The following is a 22,439-nucleotide window of genomic DNA, read 5'->3' on the forward strand; positions in this document are numbered from 1 at the left end:
CATGGGAAAGCTAGGTTGCTGCTGGAAGTGGTGTTAGTGAGGCCAGCAGGGGTCCTAATGCCCCAGTATAGTGCTCAGTGAGGTTAAACCAAGGTTGTTAGGTGGTCCCAGGATGTCCTTCGAAAAGAGTAGGCCTCTGCCCATCATGGGCTCCTAACCATCCCCATATTCAATTGGCTTCATCTCTGTCTCCTCTCCACCAATCAGCTGGTGTGTGGGCTGGTGTGTCATCCAGGTGGAGTGAAGTGGTGGAGGAGATCCCCCATTGTGCATTGAGTGCCCAGAAAAGCGCTATATAAATGTAAGGAATTATTACTGCTGCTGCTGCACTGATCCATCTTTTAATCTCATATTACATTCCTCATGGCAAAAAAAATCAGATACTCCATTTGGGGTAAGGACTCTCTGCCAAACTGGAGGTGGCCACTGTTTTCCATTCAAGCATTATGGTTTCTGACTTTCCCTGCCATGTCACACTAAGCAGCAAACTGTCCCACTGCATGCTGAAGGTCCATGTCCAAAGTACCTGCGGGGTCTTAAAAGCATTAAGAAAAGTCTTAAATTTGATAATCTCAAATTAAGGCCTTAAAGCCTTCAATTTGGTATATAACGTCTTGAATTTTGTTACAAAGGTCTTAATTTTATGCATTTATTTTTGCCTTTCCTAGGATTAAGTTCGGACCGTAACAAAATGAACTGCTACTAATGTAGGCTACTTAAAAATTAATGCAGCGTAACGTTGAGTGCACCTCTAGCTCCACGTCATAGCAGAAATCGCGAAAGTGTGCGCACCCATCATATGGTTACTTGAGGTGAGGTACAGAACAAGATAGTCACTAGCCCAGTTTGTCGGCTAAAATGGGAAAGTGTCGCTGTGGCCAAGGAATCCGAATTGAGTTTGGGTTAAGCCTGTGCCAGGAAATGACCGCGACGCCTATTGCTGTTGATGCCGGAAATCTTTTAAGCTAACGTTAGAGACAATGGATGTTACGGCCCTGGACTCCCATATGGGGGGTTGCCAAACACACCATGTGTATTACTGCTTGTCAGCGCCAACCACCTATTGTGCAGTTCTGTGCACCGGAGGCCTTTTCGGTTACTGAAACAGCTTTACCGATCAATAACAAAGAAGTTTCTACATTAGAAGAATGACATTTTCTTCTTCTTCCTGTTTACGGTGGTCGAAAACAAAGTTTTTGATGCGTTACTGCCACCTCTTGCTCTGGTTGGTGATGTAGCCAAACAATCATTGGGCTGACACGAGAAACTTGCTTGATTAAAAGATGGCTGAGAGATTAGATTAGGGTGTAATTTATTAATGAAAAGTTGTAAAAATATATACAATATAATGTTTATTGCAAAGTATTTCCCTTTACTATAAATAACTATGGTATTTTATTTGTGTAACACCTGGTTTTATTGGATTTTTTTTGTTTTTTTTTGTTATATAACATAATTTGTTTCTGTTTGGTACAACATAATATTTACAGTAAATAACTGAACTGAATCATTTTTCATTGACAGTTTTATTGATCACTAAGATATGATTGACTTGGATTTAAGTTGCTTCGATTTAAATATGAATATTGTAAAATTAGCTTGGGTGTAGCTACACTACTTTTGCCAAGGAGTTTTTAGCTTAGCTTGCTACATTTCCAAGAGGTAAGCTTTTAGTCTAGTTAAGCTGGCAATCTGGCTTTAAGAAAGGCCATTCAACTGAGACTGCCCTGCTCTCGGTCGTGGAGGATCTCAGACTGGCTAAAGCAGACTCTAAATCATCAGTCCTCATCTTGCTGGATTTGTCAGCTGCTTTTGACACTGTAAACCACCAGATCCTGGTATCTACGCTTGAGTCACTGGGCATTGCGGGCACTGTTATACAATGGTTCAGATCTTACCTCTCTGACAGGTCATTCAGGGTGTCTTGGAGGGGAGAGGTGTCCAACCTACAGCATCTAAACAGTGGGGTATCTCAAGGCTCTGTTCTTGGGCCACTTCTCTTCTCCATCTACACAACATCTTTAGGACCAGTCATCCAGAAACATGGATTTTCCTACCACTGCTATGCTGATGATACCCAGCTATACCTTTCTTTTCACCCTGATGATTCCTCGGTTCCAGCTCGCATTTTCAGCCACCCACTTGAATGTTTGGCCACAAAATACACCAAACTGGATTTCAAAGAAACCCAGCAGATGTTTTCTGTTAATCACATCTCCATGGTGCTCATTTAAGTTTTTTAGGTCTTGTCCAGTACTGCCTCTGGGGACAGTTTTCTGTATGACTTTCCTTTGTTAGCTTCCTTTACTTTTGTTGCCTCTATCGGTCAGATTCAGGCTGCCATCAATAAAATAATTACATCATTAATAACAATGTTTGTCCCAGTTGAGACAGTGAATAAGTGGAATTTTATTTTATCTCTTTTGTAATTTAATAATGTACATGTAACATATTTTTTTTTGAAGACAACATTTTCATTTCCAGAAAGAAAATATTTTCTACATTTTGAAAACTACTGTTTTATTACATGTAAAAGCAGTGCATTCAAACTATTACTTTTGTATAACATGTCTTTATTGAGTTTTTTCAAGATTTTACATTACCCAAAACTTACCCTAGACAAGTTACCCTAGACCCTACCCTAAAAAAATGCTAGTAAATAAAATAATAAATTACACATATACATATACACATAAAAATATTATAAATGAATAAATAAAAATAAAACACCAATAAAACACCAAGTGGAGGTGTTAAAAAACACCTCCCAGATGTCACAAAATTCAGAGGATTTTTTCCTTATTACACTCTTTAAAAAAAAAGGTTCCTTGAGGTTCTATTTAGAACCTTTTTGGGGTTCCATATATGAAGCGCTTGATAGAACCATTTTTGGTTCTATATAGAACCGTTTCTTTTAAGAGTGTATATATGTGAGCTTTTCAAGAGCCAAGCATGTTATAAGGTTTCTCAACCAAAATCCAATGGAGGGGCGATTAACATTTTTCCAGCAGAAAGCAATACAACGCCTTGCTTGTATTAAACATAAATCAATCAATTTTCTTTCTTTAGTAGACAAGGCACAACTGTATTCAAACATATTCAATATATCAAACTATTACTTTAAATTGAAGTTACTTATATTTTAGTCTGTTACTAAATTTAATCTATGTCTGTGAAATAGAAAATTAAAGAAGATTATTAATGTTAACTTTGTTACTGGATTATAATTAGGGATGAATTAATGCGTGTGCATTATTATATTATTGGTTTATTATTGAAGATGCATTAATGTGTGACCCTTATATTATCGCTTTATTATTAGTGATGAATTAATGTGTGAGCATTATTCTATTATTGGTTTATTATTAGTGATGCATTCATGCGTGATCCATATTGTTTTTTTGTTTTGTGATGGATTTATTAGATTAGTTTATGATTAGTGATGTAGTCATATGTGAGCGTTATTATAATATTTGTTTATAATCAGTGACTGTTGAAATGAGCCTTATATTTATTATAAGTGAGTGATTCATTGATGTGTTAGAATAATGCACGGGCATTATTGTAACTATGGTAGTAAATAATAATATAAAGTGTTGTAATGTATAATAACTGCATTAAAATGTTTGTAGTAAAACTTTAAAGAGTGCTTGGTCGGCTAAGTTAATCTTACCAAATAACGTTATACAACATCTATAGCAATCATATAATAATCGTGTTGTAGTAATTAATGTTACTGTAATGGTTATTCATTTAAACCAACTTGTTATAAAAATACTTAGTTTGCAATTGTTGTCCGAATTAATCTGCAACGAAATCTGTTATTACAGTACAAATCTTGAATGGTATAAGGGCTCTGATTGGCCATAGCGTTCATTGTAACTCAGAACATGATTGGCTGCCGTAACCAAGAATAGGGTGAATCTTGGTTCCAGCTCAGGACGTGATTGGCCAGCGTAACCATGAATTAAAAAAAAATCTTGGTTCCAACTCGGAACGTGATTGGCCGGTGTAACCAAGAATAACCACGAATTACAGGTGCCAGTATGCGCCACTGGCCCAGTCTGCACTGTGTGGCATATTTGCCGACATATAACAGAGACTGAAACATTGCCCACACTTGTCTGAGGTGGTCATTTTGACTGCAATCTTGTTTTAGGTTGGCACTTTGTTTTTGAATATTGTCTGCTTTTCAAATGCGTATCTGTGCTGCAGTAGAACGCCTTAGCCTCACTGCAAACATTTTGGTCTACAAGCTGTCACTGCCGTCTTCCCAGGAATGTGGCTGTACTGGTTTCTTCTGGAAGTCCTGAGGGATGTATGGGACCAAGACATGAGAGCAGTTGGGGCAGCCTTTGAACCCAGGAGAGCACCCCACAGGCTCTGTGCTAGCGGCCCCAGAAACTCGATTCACTCCAGAGTAGAACCGAACAACTCCGGCAGGGGCAAACCGCGATCGCACTGCACTGAGAGCAACGCAAAAAAAACTTGAACGAGCCAGCCAGGAGTCGAACCTAGAATCTTCTGATCCGTAGTCAGACGCGTTATCCATTGCGCCACTGGCCCAGTCCGCGGCAGCAGTGCTCAGTAGCGTGCTGATTGGAAAGAGGACACGGCTCGGTGAACATGGAGTTCCTTCAACGCATGCTGTGCTTTGTTGTCATGGCAAGTTGTGGTGTCGATAGGATGCTCTTACACCGAGCATGTGACAGTCCCTCCCAAGAAGAACTGTGATCCAGGCAAAGGTTAGAGTTATTTTTGTCAGAGCAGCTGCAGCACACCTGGGTGGAGGCCCACAGCTAGACTTGAGGGCAACCTTCAGCCAGACCTTCCCTGGTGGTCTAGTGGTTAGGATTCGGCACTCTTACTGCTGGCCAAAAAGGACAGAAGCAAAAGCACTCAAGCCTTCTCATACCGGGAGTCGAACCCGGGCCGCCTGGGTGAAAACCAGGAATCCTAACCGCTAGACTATAAGGGAACTGCCACTTTGGGAAGCCAGTCTTGGCACAAACTCCAGTTCATTCTGATCGCTGGCACGTCCCTGCTCCGCTTGCACAAGTGCCACTCATACACTTACGCACTCTCTCATACACAGTTTCTTGGTTTCCGTAACCGAGAACCTTCTGATCCGTAGTCATAAGCGCTAACCTTTGTGCCACCGTCACTCTGTTCAGCACCTTGTTAGCACATTGCCTGGAGCAAGGACAAGGCTCTGTCAACCCGGAGTTCCTTCACCACACATTCTGCTTTGTTTTTATGGCAAGAGGTTGTGTGGATGGGATGCTCTTACAGGATTCCTGACAGTCCCTCCATAGAAGACCTGAGATCCAGGGTCGGAGACTCACTCCTCTCCAAGAGGAGGTTAAAAGCAATGGTTTCTTTTGTGTCTGTGTGTCAGAGCGCTTATGTGTTGCTGCAGCTCAGAGACCTACAAGTGGAGGAGATTACACTGCAAGTTGCCTGGATGACCTCTAAGTGGTAGGCACTTATGCCGCACGTAGGCTGGGTTTGCGATTGATGTAGTTGTAGTAGACATTCATAAAAATAAAAAAATATATAAACTGCTTACTCTGAGGTTGTGTTTAGGGTTGGGGTAGAAGTAAAATTGAATAAAACACAGCAGGTTACCGTGAGGTTGGGCCTAGGGCTGGGGTAGGTGTGATTTTAATAAACTGCGATAGGTTGTATTCTGTGCCATGTACGAGCTCAAGTCTCACCCGCTTGGAGCTGACCAGGCCATTTGGAGCAGGCTCCGATTTCTATTTATACCTTTCTCAGTCAGGTAACTTCCTTTTCAGTAGTATGAGCGTCTGCACTGTGTGGCATATTTGCCGACATATAACAGAGACTGAAACATTGCTCACACTTGTCTGAGGTGGTCATTTTGACTGCAATCTTGTTTTAGGCTGGCACTTTGTTTTTGAATATTGTCTGCTTTTCGAATGCGTATCTGTGCTGCAGTAGAACGCCTTAGCCTCACAGCAAACATTTTGGTCTACAAGCTGTCACTGCCGTCTTCCCAGGAGAGTGGCTGTACTGGTTTCTTCTGGAAGTCCTGAGAGATGTACGGGACCAAGACATGAGAGCAGTTGGGGCAGACTTTGAACCCAGGGAAGCACCCCACAGGCTCTGTGCTGGCAGCCCCAGAAACTTGATCCACTCCAAAGTAGAACCAAACAACTCTGGCAGGGGCAAACTGCAACTGCAGTGCACTGACTGAGAGCAATGCAATAAATCCTGAACGAGCCAGCCAAAAGTCGAATCTAGAATCTTCTGATCCGTTGTCAGACATGTTATCCATTGTGCCACTGGCACATACTGTGCAAGGAGTGCTCATTAGCATGCTGATTGGAAAGAGCACATGGCCCGGTAAACATGGAGTTCATTCAACGCATGCTGTGCTTTGTTGTCATGGCAAGTTGTGGTGTCGATAGGATGCTTTTACACAGAGCATGTGACAGTCCCTCCGTAGAAGAACTTTGAACCAGGCTCTGAGACTTTCTCTTCTCTAGGAGGAGGTTGCAAACATTAGAGTTATTTTTGTCAGAGCAGCTGCAGCACACCTGGGTGGAGGCCCACAGCTAGGCTAGAGGGCAACCTTTAGCCAGGCCTTCCCTGGTGGTCTTGTGGTTAGGACTTAGTGCTCTTACTGCTGTGGCCCGGGTTCAATTCCTGGTCAGGGAGCTTCCTTTTCACCTCTATGGTAAACTTTGAGCAGTGTTGCCGATGATCTCTTCACGAAAGCAGCTCTGAATGCAAAAGATGTCCTTAGAGCCGCACTGTAAGATAGTGATGTGACGTTGTGCGCCGAGGCTTCGGAGCATGTATCAAAAAAACGATACATCTCGCAGTGAAGCAGTGTACTGGAGCTTGATTCGTTTTGCCATCATCACGTGATCAGTGACGTCCGAAGCTTCATTTTCGCCTTTACCCACGTGACTGCTTCAAATTTTGATTCAAAGGTTTAAACACCCTCATAGTAAAGTGTATAGCGAGAGAATTGGCGTCTATTACATACATTTGTTTCAAAGCACTGCACCAGTCCCACACACCAGTAATTAAACTAAACTACAATAGTATTTTTTAGTAAAAAGGTTTTGAACAATACTAAAGTGTATTAGCGTATTGTTTTTATGACTATCTTTAAAGAAAACCACCGCATATCATAGTATTGTGTTTAACAGAGACAATCTGGTGAAAGCAACCCTAAAGCATCGTTCACATAGCGTCCTCCTAGAGCACTCGCCTTTCAACCAGGATTCGCTGGTTCGATCCCCGCTTGGAGTGGGACTAATTGTGTTGTGATAAACTTTGTGAATATCTTGGATTTTACTACAATCATTAGTTGTGTAATGTAATATATCTTGTGTAAAAACTACAGTAAGTGAGTAATTTGTTTATATTGCTGTTGTATTACTACATGAATGAGTTGTTCAGTTGTGAACATTTGACATTATGGCAACACAGTGCTTTCCCACACTTTCACCAGAAGAGGTCCTCATCGAGCTCTGATTTAGAAAGCTTCGAGTAACGAACCTTTTTCCGATACAATTGAGTCGAGCGCTTCACTGGTTCAGAAAGCTTCATTTCACCATTACTACTGTAAGACGTAATAAGACACACTCTGGCACAGACATCCAGTCTGCACGCTGGAATACACACTATTATCTCATGGTTAAGACGCAGCTTCAAAAATTAGTTTCAAACCGGAAGTACAAATTTGCTTGAAATAACGCAAAAACAACCAATTTACACTTTTTAGTGAAATATTTGTGTCCTAATAGTGTTTTTAGCAGTGTGGGACACATATATGACTGTCAACAGCTCAAAAATGTGTTTTGGTGTTTCGTGACCCTTTAAGGTACAAATGGTAGAAAAAATACACACATGAAAATCTTACTTTGTTTTTCTTTTAACTAAGTATATTTTTATATGTTTTGTTGTTTTGTCTCAAATTATTTTATGTAGGACACAAATGCCTCAAATGCAGCTTTAACATCATTGGAATAAATTATATTTTAACATATTCAAATGGAAAAGTTAACATATTAAAAAGGAATAATTATTTACAAGGTTACTTTAATATCTGCATTTTTATAAACTAAAGCAGTTTTGTCCCAAACCTTTGGAAAATAGTCCATGTTGTCTTTATATTTTTAGATGTTTCATTTATTACTGATTTTAGTTTATTCTTTCAAAATATGTAATTATGCAGTTGAAGTGATATTGTGCTATTTTGCTACATAGTAGAAGTGAACTAGTTTTGTTTTGTGTTAAAGCCACAATGGCCCTGCATAAAAGTGCTTTACTGGGACCTTATAGGCACATTTTGTGCCTGGACTCAACTTTGTATTAGTGGGACCTAACTATTTTGTTAATTACTAAATGCCCACAGAGCATGCTCACAGGACATACTTCTGACTCAGATAGTATACCTATACTTCGCCCATTGTGGCTATATACACTCCACTTTGTGTGGACTTGCTATGGGCCCAAAGTGAACTTCTGTTTCGAGTGGGCCACCCCACAGTTTGGTCTAGCGACATTGTATATGTTTTTGCTATAGACATGTTTCTTTGGAAATTTGTGCACTAATACTGTACACTCAAGTACATGAAGGTGAGCTTTAGCAAACAGCATAATACATTCAAAACTATTGTATAAAAATAGCATATCTTATAAAAAAAGCATATCTTAATTAAGATATAAATTGGATCTCATTGAAATACTGTAGAAATTATCCAAAAGGATTTTTATGTATTGTACTATAAAACAGTCCTATAGGAATGGTTCCAAAATATGATCAAAATTGAATTCCTTCAAAGAAATCCTATAAGATGCTACTTTTTTGTCTGTTTGGCGGTGCCACAAAAAAATTCAGTGAAACCGGTCCAATCTACTTTTTGTTCATGTTGTTTTTTGTTATGTGCGTCAGCAACTCCCTGGATGCGTATTACAGTTCACAGGCAGTAAAAAACGGCCCAGTGGCCTAATGGATAAGGCACCAGCCTTCGAAGCTGGGGATTGTGGGTTTAAGTCCCACCTGGGTTGTCTTTGATGCAGTTCTTATTAAGTTGGCTATGCAGCACAATCCAGTGTGACCTTCAAAAAGCTAGGTTCATACCCTTAGGTCAAAAAGACATGACAATGGAAAACTCTTTAGAGAATCTGCTTTGTCATTAGGTGTACACACCAGATCGTCTGAATGCAATATGGTATAGGGATCCTAAAGTGCTGTTTTCTGAGTTATAAGAACTTCCTGAGCCATACAACAGATATGACAAATGCTAGTATTGGCCCAGTGGCCTAATGGATAAGGAATCAGCCTTCAAAGCTGGGGATTGTGGGTTTAAGTCCCATTTGGGTTGTGTTTGTTGGGTTACATATAAATTGTATGGAAAAAATGCTGACATGTCTCCTCAAAGCTTAGGCGTGATGATCTGAGGTCAATAGTTCGCTTCCAATTCTCAGACTTGCTGTACACTTCAATTAAGATTCATCCAATCTTGCTTGAATTATACAATCACGTTACGCTCTGGTAATGGAGATCTTGACTTCAAGTACCCTGTGGCTTTCAAATAATGGTCTCATGTTAGATGGATGATGATGAAATGCAAACAAGAAAATAGCTGCAGACAGGTTGTGATTTCATGTTAACGAGAGTGGCTATGTCTGGAATTTGAAACTCAAGACCAGTCTCACACTATACCCCAGGACCAATGAGACACGAATGTGGACGATTACACAAAGAAAATGTTTGTCCATTAGTTGCAAACCATCTTATTTGATGGAATACAATCTGGCATTAAGATCCCAAAGTGCAGTTTTCCATGCGTTGGCATCTTGTTGAGGGCATACAAGAGCTCCATGACAAAAACTTGGGAACATGGCCCAGTGGCCTAAAGGATAGGGCATCAGCCTCTGGAGTTGGGCGTTGTGGGTTCAAGTCTCATCTGGGTTGTCTTTAAAGGTCTCACTTCAAGTTGGGAGCAATGTTTGTTGAATGAAACACAGTAGCTGTGAAAACCTTCTAGAGATGTGTTTGCGTGTCATTAACTTCCTTTGTTGTCATCCGTATTACAATGATCCATAAACAAATCTAACAACTGAATCATTGCTGCTCCTTTTTTCAAATCAACTAACTTTTATTGTCACATCATCAGCAACATGTGTGCTATGATGAGTGAAAAGCTTAGGTGCTGGCTCCAGACAGCACAAAATACAGAGTAATACAGTGCAAATACAACGACAGTACAAAATACAGACAGTGCAAATGAAATGACAGTGCAAAATACAGACAGTGCAAATACAACGACAATGTGAAATTGACAGCGATGTGTACAATGAATAGATGTCCACATAGTTGTAGACAGTATTGTTTCAAGTATGGATTTTTTAAAGTGCAGTGCATGCTACATATTGATGGTGTGCAGTGAGGGTATGGTAGAATCGGTGTGTGGTGTGTTAAGTGTTCATCAGCCTGATAGTCTGAGGGAAGAAACTTTCCTTCAGCCAGCTGGTACGTGACCGGATGCGGCAGAACCATCTGCCTGAGGGTAGCAAACTATTTTGTCGGTATAATTGTACATGTTCGACTAATTTAGATTAGAAGTAGATTGTGGGTTCAAGTCCCACCTGGGTTGTCTTTGATGCGGTTCCTTTTAGGTATCTGTGCAGCGCAATCCAGTGTGACCTTCAAAAAGCTAGGTTCATACCCTTAGGTCAAAAAAACATGACAATGGAAAACTCTTCAGAGAAGCTGTTTTGTCATTAGGTGTACACACCAGATCGTCTGAAAGCAATAGGGATCCTAACGTGCTGCTTTCTGAGTTACAAGAACTTCATGAGTCATACAACAGATATAACAAATGCTAGTATTGGCCCAGTGGCCTAATGGATAAGACACCACCCTTCGAAGCTGGGGATTGTGGATTCAAGTCCTGTTCGGGTTGTGTTTTTATGGGTTACATTTAAGTTGTGCAAAAAAATCCTGGCTTGTGTACTCAAATCTTAGACGTGATGATCTGAGGACAATGGTTAGCTTCGAATTCTCAGACTCGCTGCACACTTCAATTAAGATTCATCCAATCTTGCTTGAGTCTCACTGTAACGTTACAAACCTCAAAGGTTCTGCTAAGCTCTAGTCATGGAGATCTTGACTTCAAGTACCCCGTGGCTCTCAACTAACAAACTCATGTTAGGTGGATGATGATGAAATGCAAACAAGAAAATAGCTGCAGAAAGGTTGTGATTTCAAGTTAATGAGAGTGGCCTTGACTGGAATTTGAAACTCTCAAGACCAGTCACACTATACGCTAGAACCATACCCCAGGACCAATGAGACAGGAATATGAATGATTGCAGAAAGAAAATGTTTGTCCATTAGTTCTTATTTGACGGGATGCAAACTGGCATCGAGATCCTAAAGTGCAGTTTTCCATGCGGTGGCATCTTGTTGAAGGCATACAAGAGATCCTTGATAGTAGATTAGTGATGTGGCCCAGTGGCCTAATGGATAAGGCATCAGCCTCCGGAACTGGGGATTGTGGGTTCAAGTCCCACCTGGGTTGTTCTTGAAAATCTCTCTTCAACTTGGGATCAGTGATTGGTGGATGAAACACAGTAACCTTCTTGAGATGTGTTTGCATGTCATTAACTCCCTTCATTGTCATCCGTATTACCTGTTATGACTAAAAGGGTAACGAAATACCTAACGCGAATGGCCTTTTTGAATCCTGCATGGTGCCTACAGAGTAGAGACAAACACAAAAATGGTGCTTACGTTTAAGCTGGTGCGTTGTTCAAGATACATAAACAAATCTAACAACCGAATCATTGCCACTGCTTTTTGTCTGTATAATTGTACAGGTTAGACTAATTCAGATCAGAAATCCACTAAATGTTCATTAACTAAAGTCACAGCAAAATGTGCTACAAGTAACATAGAAACACCAAAGCACCACTGTTTTTTTGTGACAGATGTAGGGCTCTTCCAGAATTTGAACCCCAGACCTCTCACATCGTAAGCGAGAATCAAAACCCTAGACCAACGAGCCCTGAGGAAATGCCTTGCAGTGCCAAAAAATAAATTCTGTGAAACCGGTCCAATCTATTTTTGTTCATGTTGTTTTTGTTACGTGCGTCAGTAACTCCCTGGATGCATATTACTGTTCACAGCCAGTAAAAAACGGCCCAGTGGCCTAATGGATAAGGCACCAGCCTTCGAAGCTGGGGATTGTGGGTTCAAGCCCCACCTGGGTTGTCTTCGATTCAGTTGCTTTTAAGTTGACTGTGCAGCACAATCCAGTGTGACCTTCAAAAAGCTAGGTTCATACCTTTAGGTCAAAAAGACATTACAATGGAAAACTCTTCAGAGAAGCTGTTTTGTCATTGGGTGTACACACCAGATCATCTGGAAGCAATAGGAATCCTAAAGTGCTGTTTTCTGAGTTACAAGAACTTCCTGAGTCATGTAACAATTATAGCAAATGCTAGTAGTGGCCTAATGGATAAGGCATCACCCTTCGAAGCAGGGGATTGTGGAATCAAGTCCTGTTTGGGTTGTTTGTTGGGTTACATTTAAGTTGTGTGAAAAAATCCTGGCTTGTCTACTCAAAGCTTAGGTGTGATGATCTGAGGACAATAGCTTCGAATTCTCAGACTTGCTGCACACTTCAATTAAGATTCATCCATTCTTGCTTGAATCTCACTGACACGTTACAAACCTAAAAGGTTCCGCTAAGCTCTAGTAATGGAGATCTTGACTTCAAGTACCCCATGGCTCTTAACTAACGGTCTCATGTTAGGTGGATGATGATGAAATGCAAACAAGAAAATAGCTGCAGAAAGGTTGTGATTTCAAGTTAATGAGAGTGGCCTTGACTGGAATTTGAAACTCTCAAGACCAGTCGCACTATACGCTAGAACCATACCCCAGGACCGATGAGACGAGAATGTGAATGATAGCAGAAATAAAATGTTTGTACTATTAGTGACGTGGCTCAGTGGCCTAATGGATAAGGCATCAGCCTCCGGAGCTGGGGATTGTGGGTTCAAGTCCCACCTGGGTCGTTTTTGAAGGTCTCACTTCAACTTGGGAGCAATGGTTGTTGGATAAAACACAGTAGCTGTGAAAACCTTCTTGAGATGTGTTTGTGTGTCATTATCTTCCTTCATTGTCATCCATATTTCCTGTTATGACTAAAAGGGTACTCTGTGCTTACATATACAGCTGGTGGGTTTTTCAAGATCCATAAACAAATCTAATAACCGAACCATTGCCACTGCTTTTTTAGTCTGTATTGTACATGTTAGAATGATTTACAGTAGGTGAGAGTTCAATGTGGCTATTACCGCCGTGGCATATACCGCCGCCGCTTTAAATGGACAAGCACGAGTTTTTAATGTATGACCGCAGTCTGTGAATATGCCGCCAGGGGGCACAAAGGTATGCTAACAGACAGAAATAGCCTATACAGCAGCTGTAAATATGCTACTGTTCTTATAAATAAAGATGAAACGATAAAACAAAGCATTATAATTCCTTCATTAATCATTAAACATTTGATAACATGCTTTATTATCATTGTAAACTTGTTAAGTGCAATGAGGATTCATTTTGGAAAGTAGAATTGAAGAAATAAAAGACAACTAAAATATAAGCACAAACATTCAGAACAAATAAGTAGGACTAAATAAATAAATAAAGCAGTCTTTTAGCCTAAATATAAAAAGATGTTGTTTGCTATTTTGATAGGACTAGGACAGTCATTTATTAAACTTTTTCATTTATATCTTTATTTACATTTTTACTTATGATTTTGTTGTTGATTAAGCATAAAAATAAATTGACCTACCTCAAGCAGATCATTAAAAGTATTTAAAAAAAAATCATTTTGCCGCAGGACATAAATGAAGTCCCGCAAGTTTATTTTTAATAATTTAGTTGTAGTTCAGTTCATTTTTTCGAAACGTCAATGTTCTCCTTTAAAGTATAATTGTTGTTTTGTTTTTTGTTTGGTTTTTTACTTGTAGTAATGGCTCAGTATCTTTGGTATTTTAATTTAAATTTTTAGTCACCTTGCGTGTGAAATATAATTTGCGCATAACCGCGTAAAAAGAAGAAAAAGCTGTCAAAAGTTAGAGCCAATTCATCCAAATTAGCCATATTAAAATACAGCATGTATGTTAATACAGGCAGAGTGTAAACAAACTCAGGGTAAGGCTAAATTATGCACTTTCCTTTTAAGGCAAGATTAGCGGTGAACCAAGAAGAGGTTTTACCAACCACTTATTTACAAATATTATATATCAATCATTGTGCTCATGAGTCGATATGTTGCCTTTTTATAGCCTACATGCTACTATGGTGTATAATAATGTTTGGTGGAACAGTAAATTGGTTTAACAACTTGAATTTGGAATCGGGCCAGCCGAGTTGCTTTCAGAAAATATTTTTTTTATTATACATATATATTATTATATTATTAAATTACCACTATTTTGGAGACCATGCGCTTCTTCACCCTCTTCTCCACTGTTTTCTTAAGTTAGTTAAAATGATTTTAAAACATGAAATGTAGGAAAACAGTACAAATAATCATAAAGGAGATAACGGAAAGACAGAATGGTATAATAATTACCCTTTGTGAGTTCCCGGTCCTCTTTCTGTAAAAAAAATGAGCTGTTATTAATGACTAAATAGGTCACGCAGAAGATCAGCTAAGAAAAGTTCTACAGGGTCTGTGGCACTTGCGGCCTTATGGGTTCATACAGGTTGTGAAATGTGGGTGGGAATGCAAAGCTGTGAATCTTTTGGATATGACAATAGCCTGTACTGTATAAAGTAGCCTAAATTTATCAACTTACCCTAATCCTTTAGCTTTCATTTACTTAATTTTTTTTTTTTACAATAAAATTGTTGCAAAGTAGCAATAGACAAGTTGTTACAGCAACACACAAATATGTTTCAAAGGATTAAAATATTACAAAAGTTATTATTTTCTACATAAATATAAAAACTGCTGCCTCCATGCCTTCTTTATCTTGGGTGGCTTGTTTTTAGTTCATTCATGACAACTTGCTTTCTTATAATGTTATTATTAGCAGCAGTATTGTTTATTATATGCATATTTATATTTGTGTTATTAAAAACAAGCTTAGATTTGTCTACCTGTCAGGTTTTGGACCATATGGGGCATAGCTAAATTATATGTACAAAAAACAATACACAACAAAAGAGTTTTGAAATATTAAATATGAAGCATTTTGGTTAGATTACATTAATCAAATCACGCAAACAGAGCATTTAGAAATTACGCAAACAGAGAGTAAAACCATCAGAAACCTACCTTCTTTTCTGTCATCCAGTCCTGCGCAAACAAGTGTTTATGTGTTTGTCTGACATGGTTAAATTAAAAAAAAAAAAATAATAATAAATGTAAAGCTTTATTATAGCTGTTGAGCGCAAGGCTATTTCCCAAAGATGGGTTGCGGTTGGAAGGGCATCCGCTGTGTAAAAACTTGCTGGATAAGTTGGTGGTTCACTCCGCTGTGGTGACCCCGGATTAATAAAGGGACTAAGCTGATAAGAAAATGAATGAATGAATAAAATATAGGCTATAGCCTAGTCTATATTTTATTACTTGCACTTATGTCCTGCAACACTTAACAATTTCCTTGATAACCGAATAATATGCAACATCCTTAAATTATTCTCATAAATAAAGGGAAATTACCTATCAAGTGTCATATAGTCTAGGGAAATGTTAATATGATTAGGTTTCTCCTGAGCATTTGGGCAGAATGTTTGACGACGTCTATCAAAAAGAGGACGTTATAAAATATATATTTTTTACTGACCTATTACCGGAAAGTTTCTTTAGGCAACTTAACCCTGCGTTTTTGTCGAGATTCCCCCGTACTTTACCATTTAATCCCTCTATCATGTTTATCCCACTTGATTCCTCAGTTATATCACTGGGTGCTGTTAATGCTCCGGTCAGCTAATCAAAAACTTGTCTGCATATTTACTTATGGGTGGGTCACAGGTGGATAAGATCAATCTTTGGTTAAGCAAACTTTAACTACAAAAAACTGACTACAAATGTGCAGATATCTTCATTCTCACAATACCAAACTAAGCTTTTTGCATAATATGCGTTTATACAAACATTTAAGCAACACATTCATAATCATGATGATTATTTTTGCCAGTGCAATGCGTGCGCTAGTTTTATTCATCCATTTACGTTGATGATCATGTTAATGGATGGCCGCAAACTTCACAGTTCATCGGGCACAGTTAACAACCTTTCTGCATATTGCAGCACATTAACAAATAGACTCAGAATCACTTAGCTATCATAACCGTTTTGTGTTTCATTTATAGATTTAATTTCAGATCATTTCAACCAATTATTGCAGTGAAAAAAAAATGATGCATCAACACATCAAAGCACTCTCTTGCTGACATCAGGGCTTTCCTGTTGCAGTCGGGTGTGCACGTCTCCAACACCACTATAAGACGACACTATAGACGTCAAAGACCTGTAGGCCTTCCTAGAAAAACAACTGCAAGGAAAATGAACAGGTATTGTGTATTGTCATCTTGTCAAATCAAGTATTTCAGCAACACTGATGTCAAAAAGTTATTAATAAAATTTTTGTATGTGTTTGTTGTATAGTGCTGCACTTAAAACGATTGACGAAAAACTTAACAAGGACAATGAGCGATCTGCTAAAAAGATTCAGAGCGAGCTTCTGTTAAGAATACAGTTAAAAGCATCAGTCTGCACTATTAGAAAACCATTAAAACAACTCAGGTGGACCTATGGAAAAGCCAGGTAAGCCATTTTGATCAATGCCATAATGAAAAGATTCAATTAACATTCATTCATGCATCTCTTTATTTAGGCTATTTGCTTTATACGACCCTATTAATAAACCGCCATGTTGTAAAACCGAAAGCAAAGCATCCAGAAAAATTCATGTCTGGGGAGCCATATTCCATCAGGGACCTGGACCGCTAGCTGTGTTAGAAAATTAGTTCAAATTTCTTCAATATGATTGAATCGTTTCTTTGCAGTTTCTTTATTTACAACTTTTTTTTTCTATTTTCAGGGATTGGACAGCTGTTTTTACAAAGACACTATAGTAAAATTTAATCAGGTTCCATATGTAAAACAACACTTTAAAGAACCACATCGCTTCTTCCAAGGTAGATGCAGTATGTAGGCCTACTGTACCAACTGTGTGTGTGTGTGTGTGTGTGTGTGTGCACACGTTCACTGCTGTGTGAATGTGTTGAACTTTTTTATCAATCTTGATGATTATAGAATAAATAGTAAAGTTAACACATTGCTTAAAGGTAACATAGTTTACCCCTTTTTTATGATTTAACATTATTATTATGGTTCTTCTGAGTGTGCCAGTTTAGGTTCAGTTCAAAAAACAATTCAGATTTTTTATTATGATGTGTTATAATGTGTCATTTTGGGGGCGTGTACACAGCTCGCTGTTTTACATTTACATTTAGTCATTTAGCAGACGCTTTTATCCAAAGCAACTTACAAATGAGGACAAGGAAGAAATTTTCACAACTATAAGAGCAACAATAAATAAGTGCTGTAGGCAAGTTTCAGGGCTGTAAAGTCTAAAAAGGAAAGCATTAGTAATGTAGTAATGTTTTTTTTTGAGTACAGTTAGTGGTATAGCTAGAGGCAATTGCAGATTAGGAAGTGAAGTGGAGACTAAATAGTTGAGTTTTTAGTCGTTTCTTGAAGACAGCAAGTGACTCTGCCGTTCTGTTGCAGTTAGGGAGTTCATTCCACCAACTGGGCAGATTGAATGTGAGAGTTCGGGAAAGTGATTACTTCCCTCTTTGGGATGGAACCACGAGGCGACGTTTATTCACAGAACGCAAGTTTCTTGAGGGCATATAAATCTGCACAAGTGAGAGCAGATAAGAGGGAGCAAAGCCAGAGGTTGCTTTGTAGGCAAACATCAGAGCTTTGAATTTGATGCGAGCAGCAACTGGCAGCCAGTGCAAACGGGTGAGTAGCGGAGTGACATGTGCTCTTTTCAATTCATTAAAGACCACTCATGCTGCTGCGTTCTGGAGTAGCTGAAGGGGCGTGTTGCTTCACATGAAAATTAGTTTCAAATTCAGTAGGTCGGTGAGTAAATGAATATGATGAATGAGAACACACAGGCATGTGCGTATAGACATAAAATGTAATGTTGTACAGTAACGTGTCAATTGTTTGTTTCAGTTGTCTTTATTTGAATGGTTTCGTGAGGATGTGATGGTGTGCTTTATCTGGCTGATTCCTGCTGAAGTGGGCGGGTTGTGTGACGTTTGATTCGGGGGATGTTATGGGGCGGGGTTTGCGTGACGTGCTGCGAGCTACTAGCCCGACAGTGGAAACGCAACATGATTTCGGCCTCACTGCTTAACCTCCTGGGCAATTGCCCCGGCTCGTCCTGGCTCGCACTGGCCTCAGCTCACAGCCTAGAAATCCAATGCACTATCCATTGCACCACAGAGCTCCTGCCTCTAGCACTGTTGCACAGAAAGCAATTTTTGGTACTCTCTGGCCCATAAAAGCACAGCTCACTGCAGATAAAGTACTGCTGGGATTCATACATAGGATATTCTGTTTACTAGACAGGTGTTTTGACCAACTAAGCCACAAAACCAGACAGGGGGTAATTGTTTAATCGAAAAAAGAAACGGTAAAAACGATAGCACTGCATGTTTGAATGTCTAGACTTAAAAATTTTAAAGTCCAATTGGTTACGCATCACCATACCATGCTATATAATGCCATCGTCCAAAACCCTCTTAATAGTACAATATTAAAATTGTTTTATTATTTAATATATAATCAAGGTTTCCCTTCTTAAACCAATTAACTTCTCTCTATATAGCTTCAAATATTGCAACAAATGAACACTCCAATGAAACAATGTACAAATAAAATAAAAATGAAAATAAAACATTTACTTAAAACATTTCAAATTTTCCCAAAAGTCCAGTACAGGTGATGAACACTCAAAAAGATTCTTTTGCAAAACAACTAGGTTGCAAATTTAGTTCCAGAGATCCAGGATGTTGCACTTGTGAGTTTGTTGTAAATTTACACTCTTACCATGACGCTGAATAGGTTTCACTTTGTATCTTTCCAACAGGTGTATCCAAAAAATCCACTTAATGGGAGGCTCGCCAGTCCAACTCCACAATTAGACACGCACCGATGGAAGTTGAGACAATCCAAATCCAGAAAAGAGTTCACACTTCAATTAATTTGAATGCAGAGCAGATCACATTCAGCAACTGACTTTAATAGAACATCTCACCAATGAAAAACCAGAAGAAGATGCACAAGCAAACAAACAAAGGGGAGAAAAAAACCATTAGCATTTTACAGTGTATGCATTATCTCAGCTTAACACATTTGTAAATAAACAGCAACAATAAATGACCATGTATATGCTTCTCTCTGCTGAATTTCTGTGTTTTTCCTATTTCTTTCTCCTATTTGGCATTTTCTTTTTACAAATGACAGCATTTTACTTAAACTCTCTCACTTAAACTTTACACAATCACTTGTATAATACTGTGTATAATACTGTGTTTTTACTAGACCAAACAAATGGTTAATTAATGAAACACATTTTTGACACTAGTTTTAATCATGTTATAATGAAAACAATAAAAAAAAAACATGAACTCACCAAGGAAATCATTCAAAATCAAAGCGAAAAGCCAGGAAAACTCCAGGTGGCACTCGTGTGCAGATTTCACTCACAGATACAAATCTTGTTTTTTTCTCTCAATCCTTCATTAAAGATATATGATAGAAATCATTTCAGCATCTTATTAATGGTCAGTTTTCACAGTTAATACACATTTAAAACATTAAAATATATATTTACATTTACATTTAGTCATTTGGCAGACGCTTTTATCCAAAGCGACTTACAAATGAGGACAAGGAAGCAACTTACACAACTAAGAGCAACAATGAATAAGTGCTGTAGGCAAGTTTCAGGTCTGTAAAGTCTAAGAAGGGAAGTATTAGTAGTATTAGTATTAGTATTTTTTTTTTTTGTGGGTACAGTTAGTGTGATATTCAGAGAGGCAATTGCAGATTAGGAAGTGAAGTGGAGACTAAATAGTTGAGTTTTTAGTCGTTTCCTGAAAGTAGCGAGTGACTCTGCTGTTCTTATGCAGTTAGGGAGTTCATTCCACCAACTGGGCAGATTGAACGTGAGCATTCGCGAAAGTGATTTCTTCCCTCTTTGGGATGGAACCACGAGGCGGCGTTCGTTCACAGAACGCAAGTTTCTGGAGGGCACATAGATCTGCAGAAGTGAGAGCAGATAAGAAGGAGCAAGGCCAGAAGTCACTTTGTAGGCAAACATCAGAGCTTTGAATTTGATGCGAGCAGCAACTGGCAGCCAGTGCAAACGGACTAGCAGCGGAGTGACATGTGCTCATTTCGGTTCATTGAAGACCACTCGTCTGCTGCATTCTGGAGCAGTTGAAGAGGCTTGATAGAGTTAGCTGGAAGCCCAGCTAGTAGAGAGTTGCAGTAATCCAGTTTGGAGAGAACAAGAGCTTGAACAAGGAGTTGAGCTGCATGTTCAGAAAAGAAGGGTCGGATCTTTCTGATGTTATAGAGTGCGAATCTGCACGATCGAGCAGTTCTAGAAATGTGTTCAGAGAAGTTTAGTTGGTCATCAATCGTTACTCCAAGGCTTTTCACCATTTTGGATGCAGTAATGGTTGCCCCATCCATCTGGATTGAAAAATTATGGTGTAGAGTCGGGTTAGCAGAAACTACAAGAATTTCCGTTTTTGCGAGGTTCAGCTGAAGATGATGATCTTTCATCCAGTGTGAAATATCCAACAGGCAGGCTGAGATGCGAGCTGGAACCGAGGGATCATCAGGATGAAAAGAGAGGTATAGCTGGGTATCATCAGCATAGCAGTGGTAGGAGAATCCATGTCTCTGGATGACTGGTCCTAGAGATGATGTGTAGATGGAGAAGAGAAGTGGCCCAAGAACAGAGCCTTGAGGCCTTGATATATATCTAATAGTTTTCTACTGTTATTAATTTAAAAACTTACATCTCTGCATTCCCTTGCGAACACTGAATCACCATAGCAATGGTAAACACAAGCTAACAGACGAGAGAGAGATTTGTTATTGTTTGTAAATCTGATCTGCTATAGTGTAAGGCACGATGATGTTATTCTAAAGCACTATTCCCTTGAATGCTGTTTAATACTCGATTATGAATTATTTAAATAAATAAATAATTTTAATATATATTATTTAATCGAGTATTCTGCCAATGTTTTTTTTTTCATATTTATAAGGGTGTTTCTATTTGCTCTATTGCTGTGTACTACCCACTAGTAACCTGGGTTACAACTGACTATATATAAATCAGTTGACATTATTAAGGCATTTATTGGGTACAATTGCTACTTTTTTACTGTCATTCATTGTGTTTTGGTCATTATCAATGCACTGTCACTTTAATTGAGCGTGAGCAGCGCGTCAAAAATAGACCCGGCGCCAAAACTATCGCTGCACTGCTGCTTCAGCGACGCTCACGCCTCGCTCTGACGCGCTGCTGTTGCGTGCAGTATGAAAGCTCTAATCTGTTAACATGGACGCCGAAAAAACACGCGCTGCTGGCGCTTGCGGTTTGAAACAGCCGTTAGTCTTAACACTAAAAGAAAAAAACTGTGGATACGATACTTCCAAACGCAGTTTCATCTAAGACAGTGGGGGGAAGCAAAATTTAATATGCTTTCAACTCAGTTACTTTACACATGCATAAAGAGGCTCTTGTATGACAAATCCAAAAGGTGTGATCTTAACAATAGGTGGCGGTCACTTTTGCCCTAAACCACAGGTTGCCTTCGAGTCATTCCTTAAGTCCACTCGGCCTTGCACCGTTTTATAATCTTCCTTATTTAAAACAGCTCAATTAAGTCATCGGCTTCATTGTAGTGTACCCCTAGTATCTGAGCCTGCACTGCGCAATGAAAGAAAGAAGCAAAATGGGATGGACAGATGCCTGAAATGTTAGAAACGCACCACACCTTAAGTCAGTGAAGAAAAGGGGCAAAGCTTGACACTCTTGTGGGACTCGAACCTACAACCTTTGAATGGCTCAGCTCACAGCCTAGAGGTCCAATGAGCTATCCATTGCACCACAGAAACTGCACCAAAAAGCACTTTTTGGGACTCTCTGGCCCATGAAAGAACAGCCAACTGCAGACAAAGTACTGCTGGGAGTTGAACTCAGGATCTGCTGTTTACTAGACAGGCGCTTTGACCAACTAAGCCACAGGGTCAAACGATGTTGACAAGGGCTAATTGTTTAATCGAAAAAAGAAAAAGAAAAACTAACAATGG

At 39.2% G+C, this 22,439-nt stretch overlaps 1 protein-coding gene and 6 non-coding genes across 8 annotated transcripts in view; 4 read left to right on the forward strand and 3 right to left on the reverse strand.

Moving 5' to 3' along the window:
* Positions 1-22,439, reverse strand: part of LOC137491105 (uncharacterized) — a 698,540-nt gene that overhangs the window by 68,274 nt on the left and 607,827 nt on the right. The gene's annotated exons all lie outside the window — the stretch shown is intronic.
* Positions 4,494-4,566, reverse strand: trnar-acg (transfer RNA arginine (anticodon ACG)). The gene has a single exon. It is a non-coding gene; the product is annotated as a tRNA-Arg (tRNA).
* trnae-uuc (transfer RNA glutamic acid (anticodon UUC)) lies at positions 4,907-4,978 on the reverse strand. The gene has a single exon. It is a non-coding gene; the product is annotated as a tRNA-Glu (tRNA).
* Positions 8,979-9,051, forward strand: trnar-ucg (transfer RNA arginine (anticodon UCG)). Its single transcript has one exon. It is a non-coding gene; the product is annotated as a tRNA-Arg (tRNA).
* trnar-ccg (transfer RNA arginine (anticodon CCG)) lies at positions 11,498-11,570 on the forward strand. Its single transcript has one exon. It is a non-coding gene; the product is annotated as a tRNA-Arg (tRNA).
* trnar-ucg (transfer RNA arginine (anticodon UCG)) lies at positions 12,190-12,262 on the forward strand. The gene has a single exon. It is a non-coding gene; the product is annotated as a tRNA-Arg (tRNA).
* trnar-ccg (transfer RNA arginine (anticodon CCG)) lies at positions 12,999-13,071 on the forward strand. The gene has a single exon. It is a non-coding gene; the product is annotated as a tRNA-Arg (tRNA).

This window comes from Danio rerio, chromosome 4 (genome assembly GCF_052040795.2).
Source record: "Danio rerio strain M-AB ecotype USA chromosome 4, GRCz13ab, whole genome shotgun sequence".
Classification (NCBI taxonomy): Eukaryota; Metazoa; Chordata; class Actinopteri; order Cypriniformes; family Danionidae; genus Danio; species Danio rerio.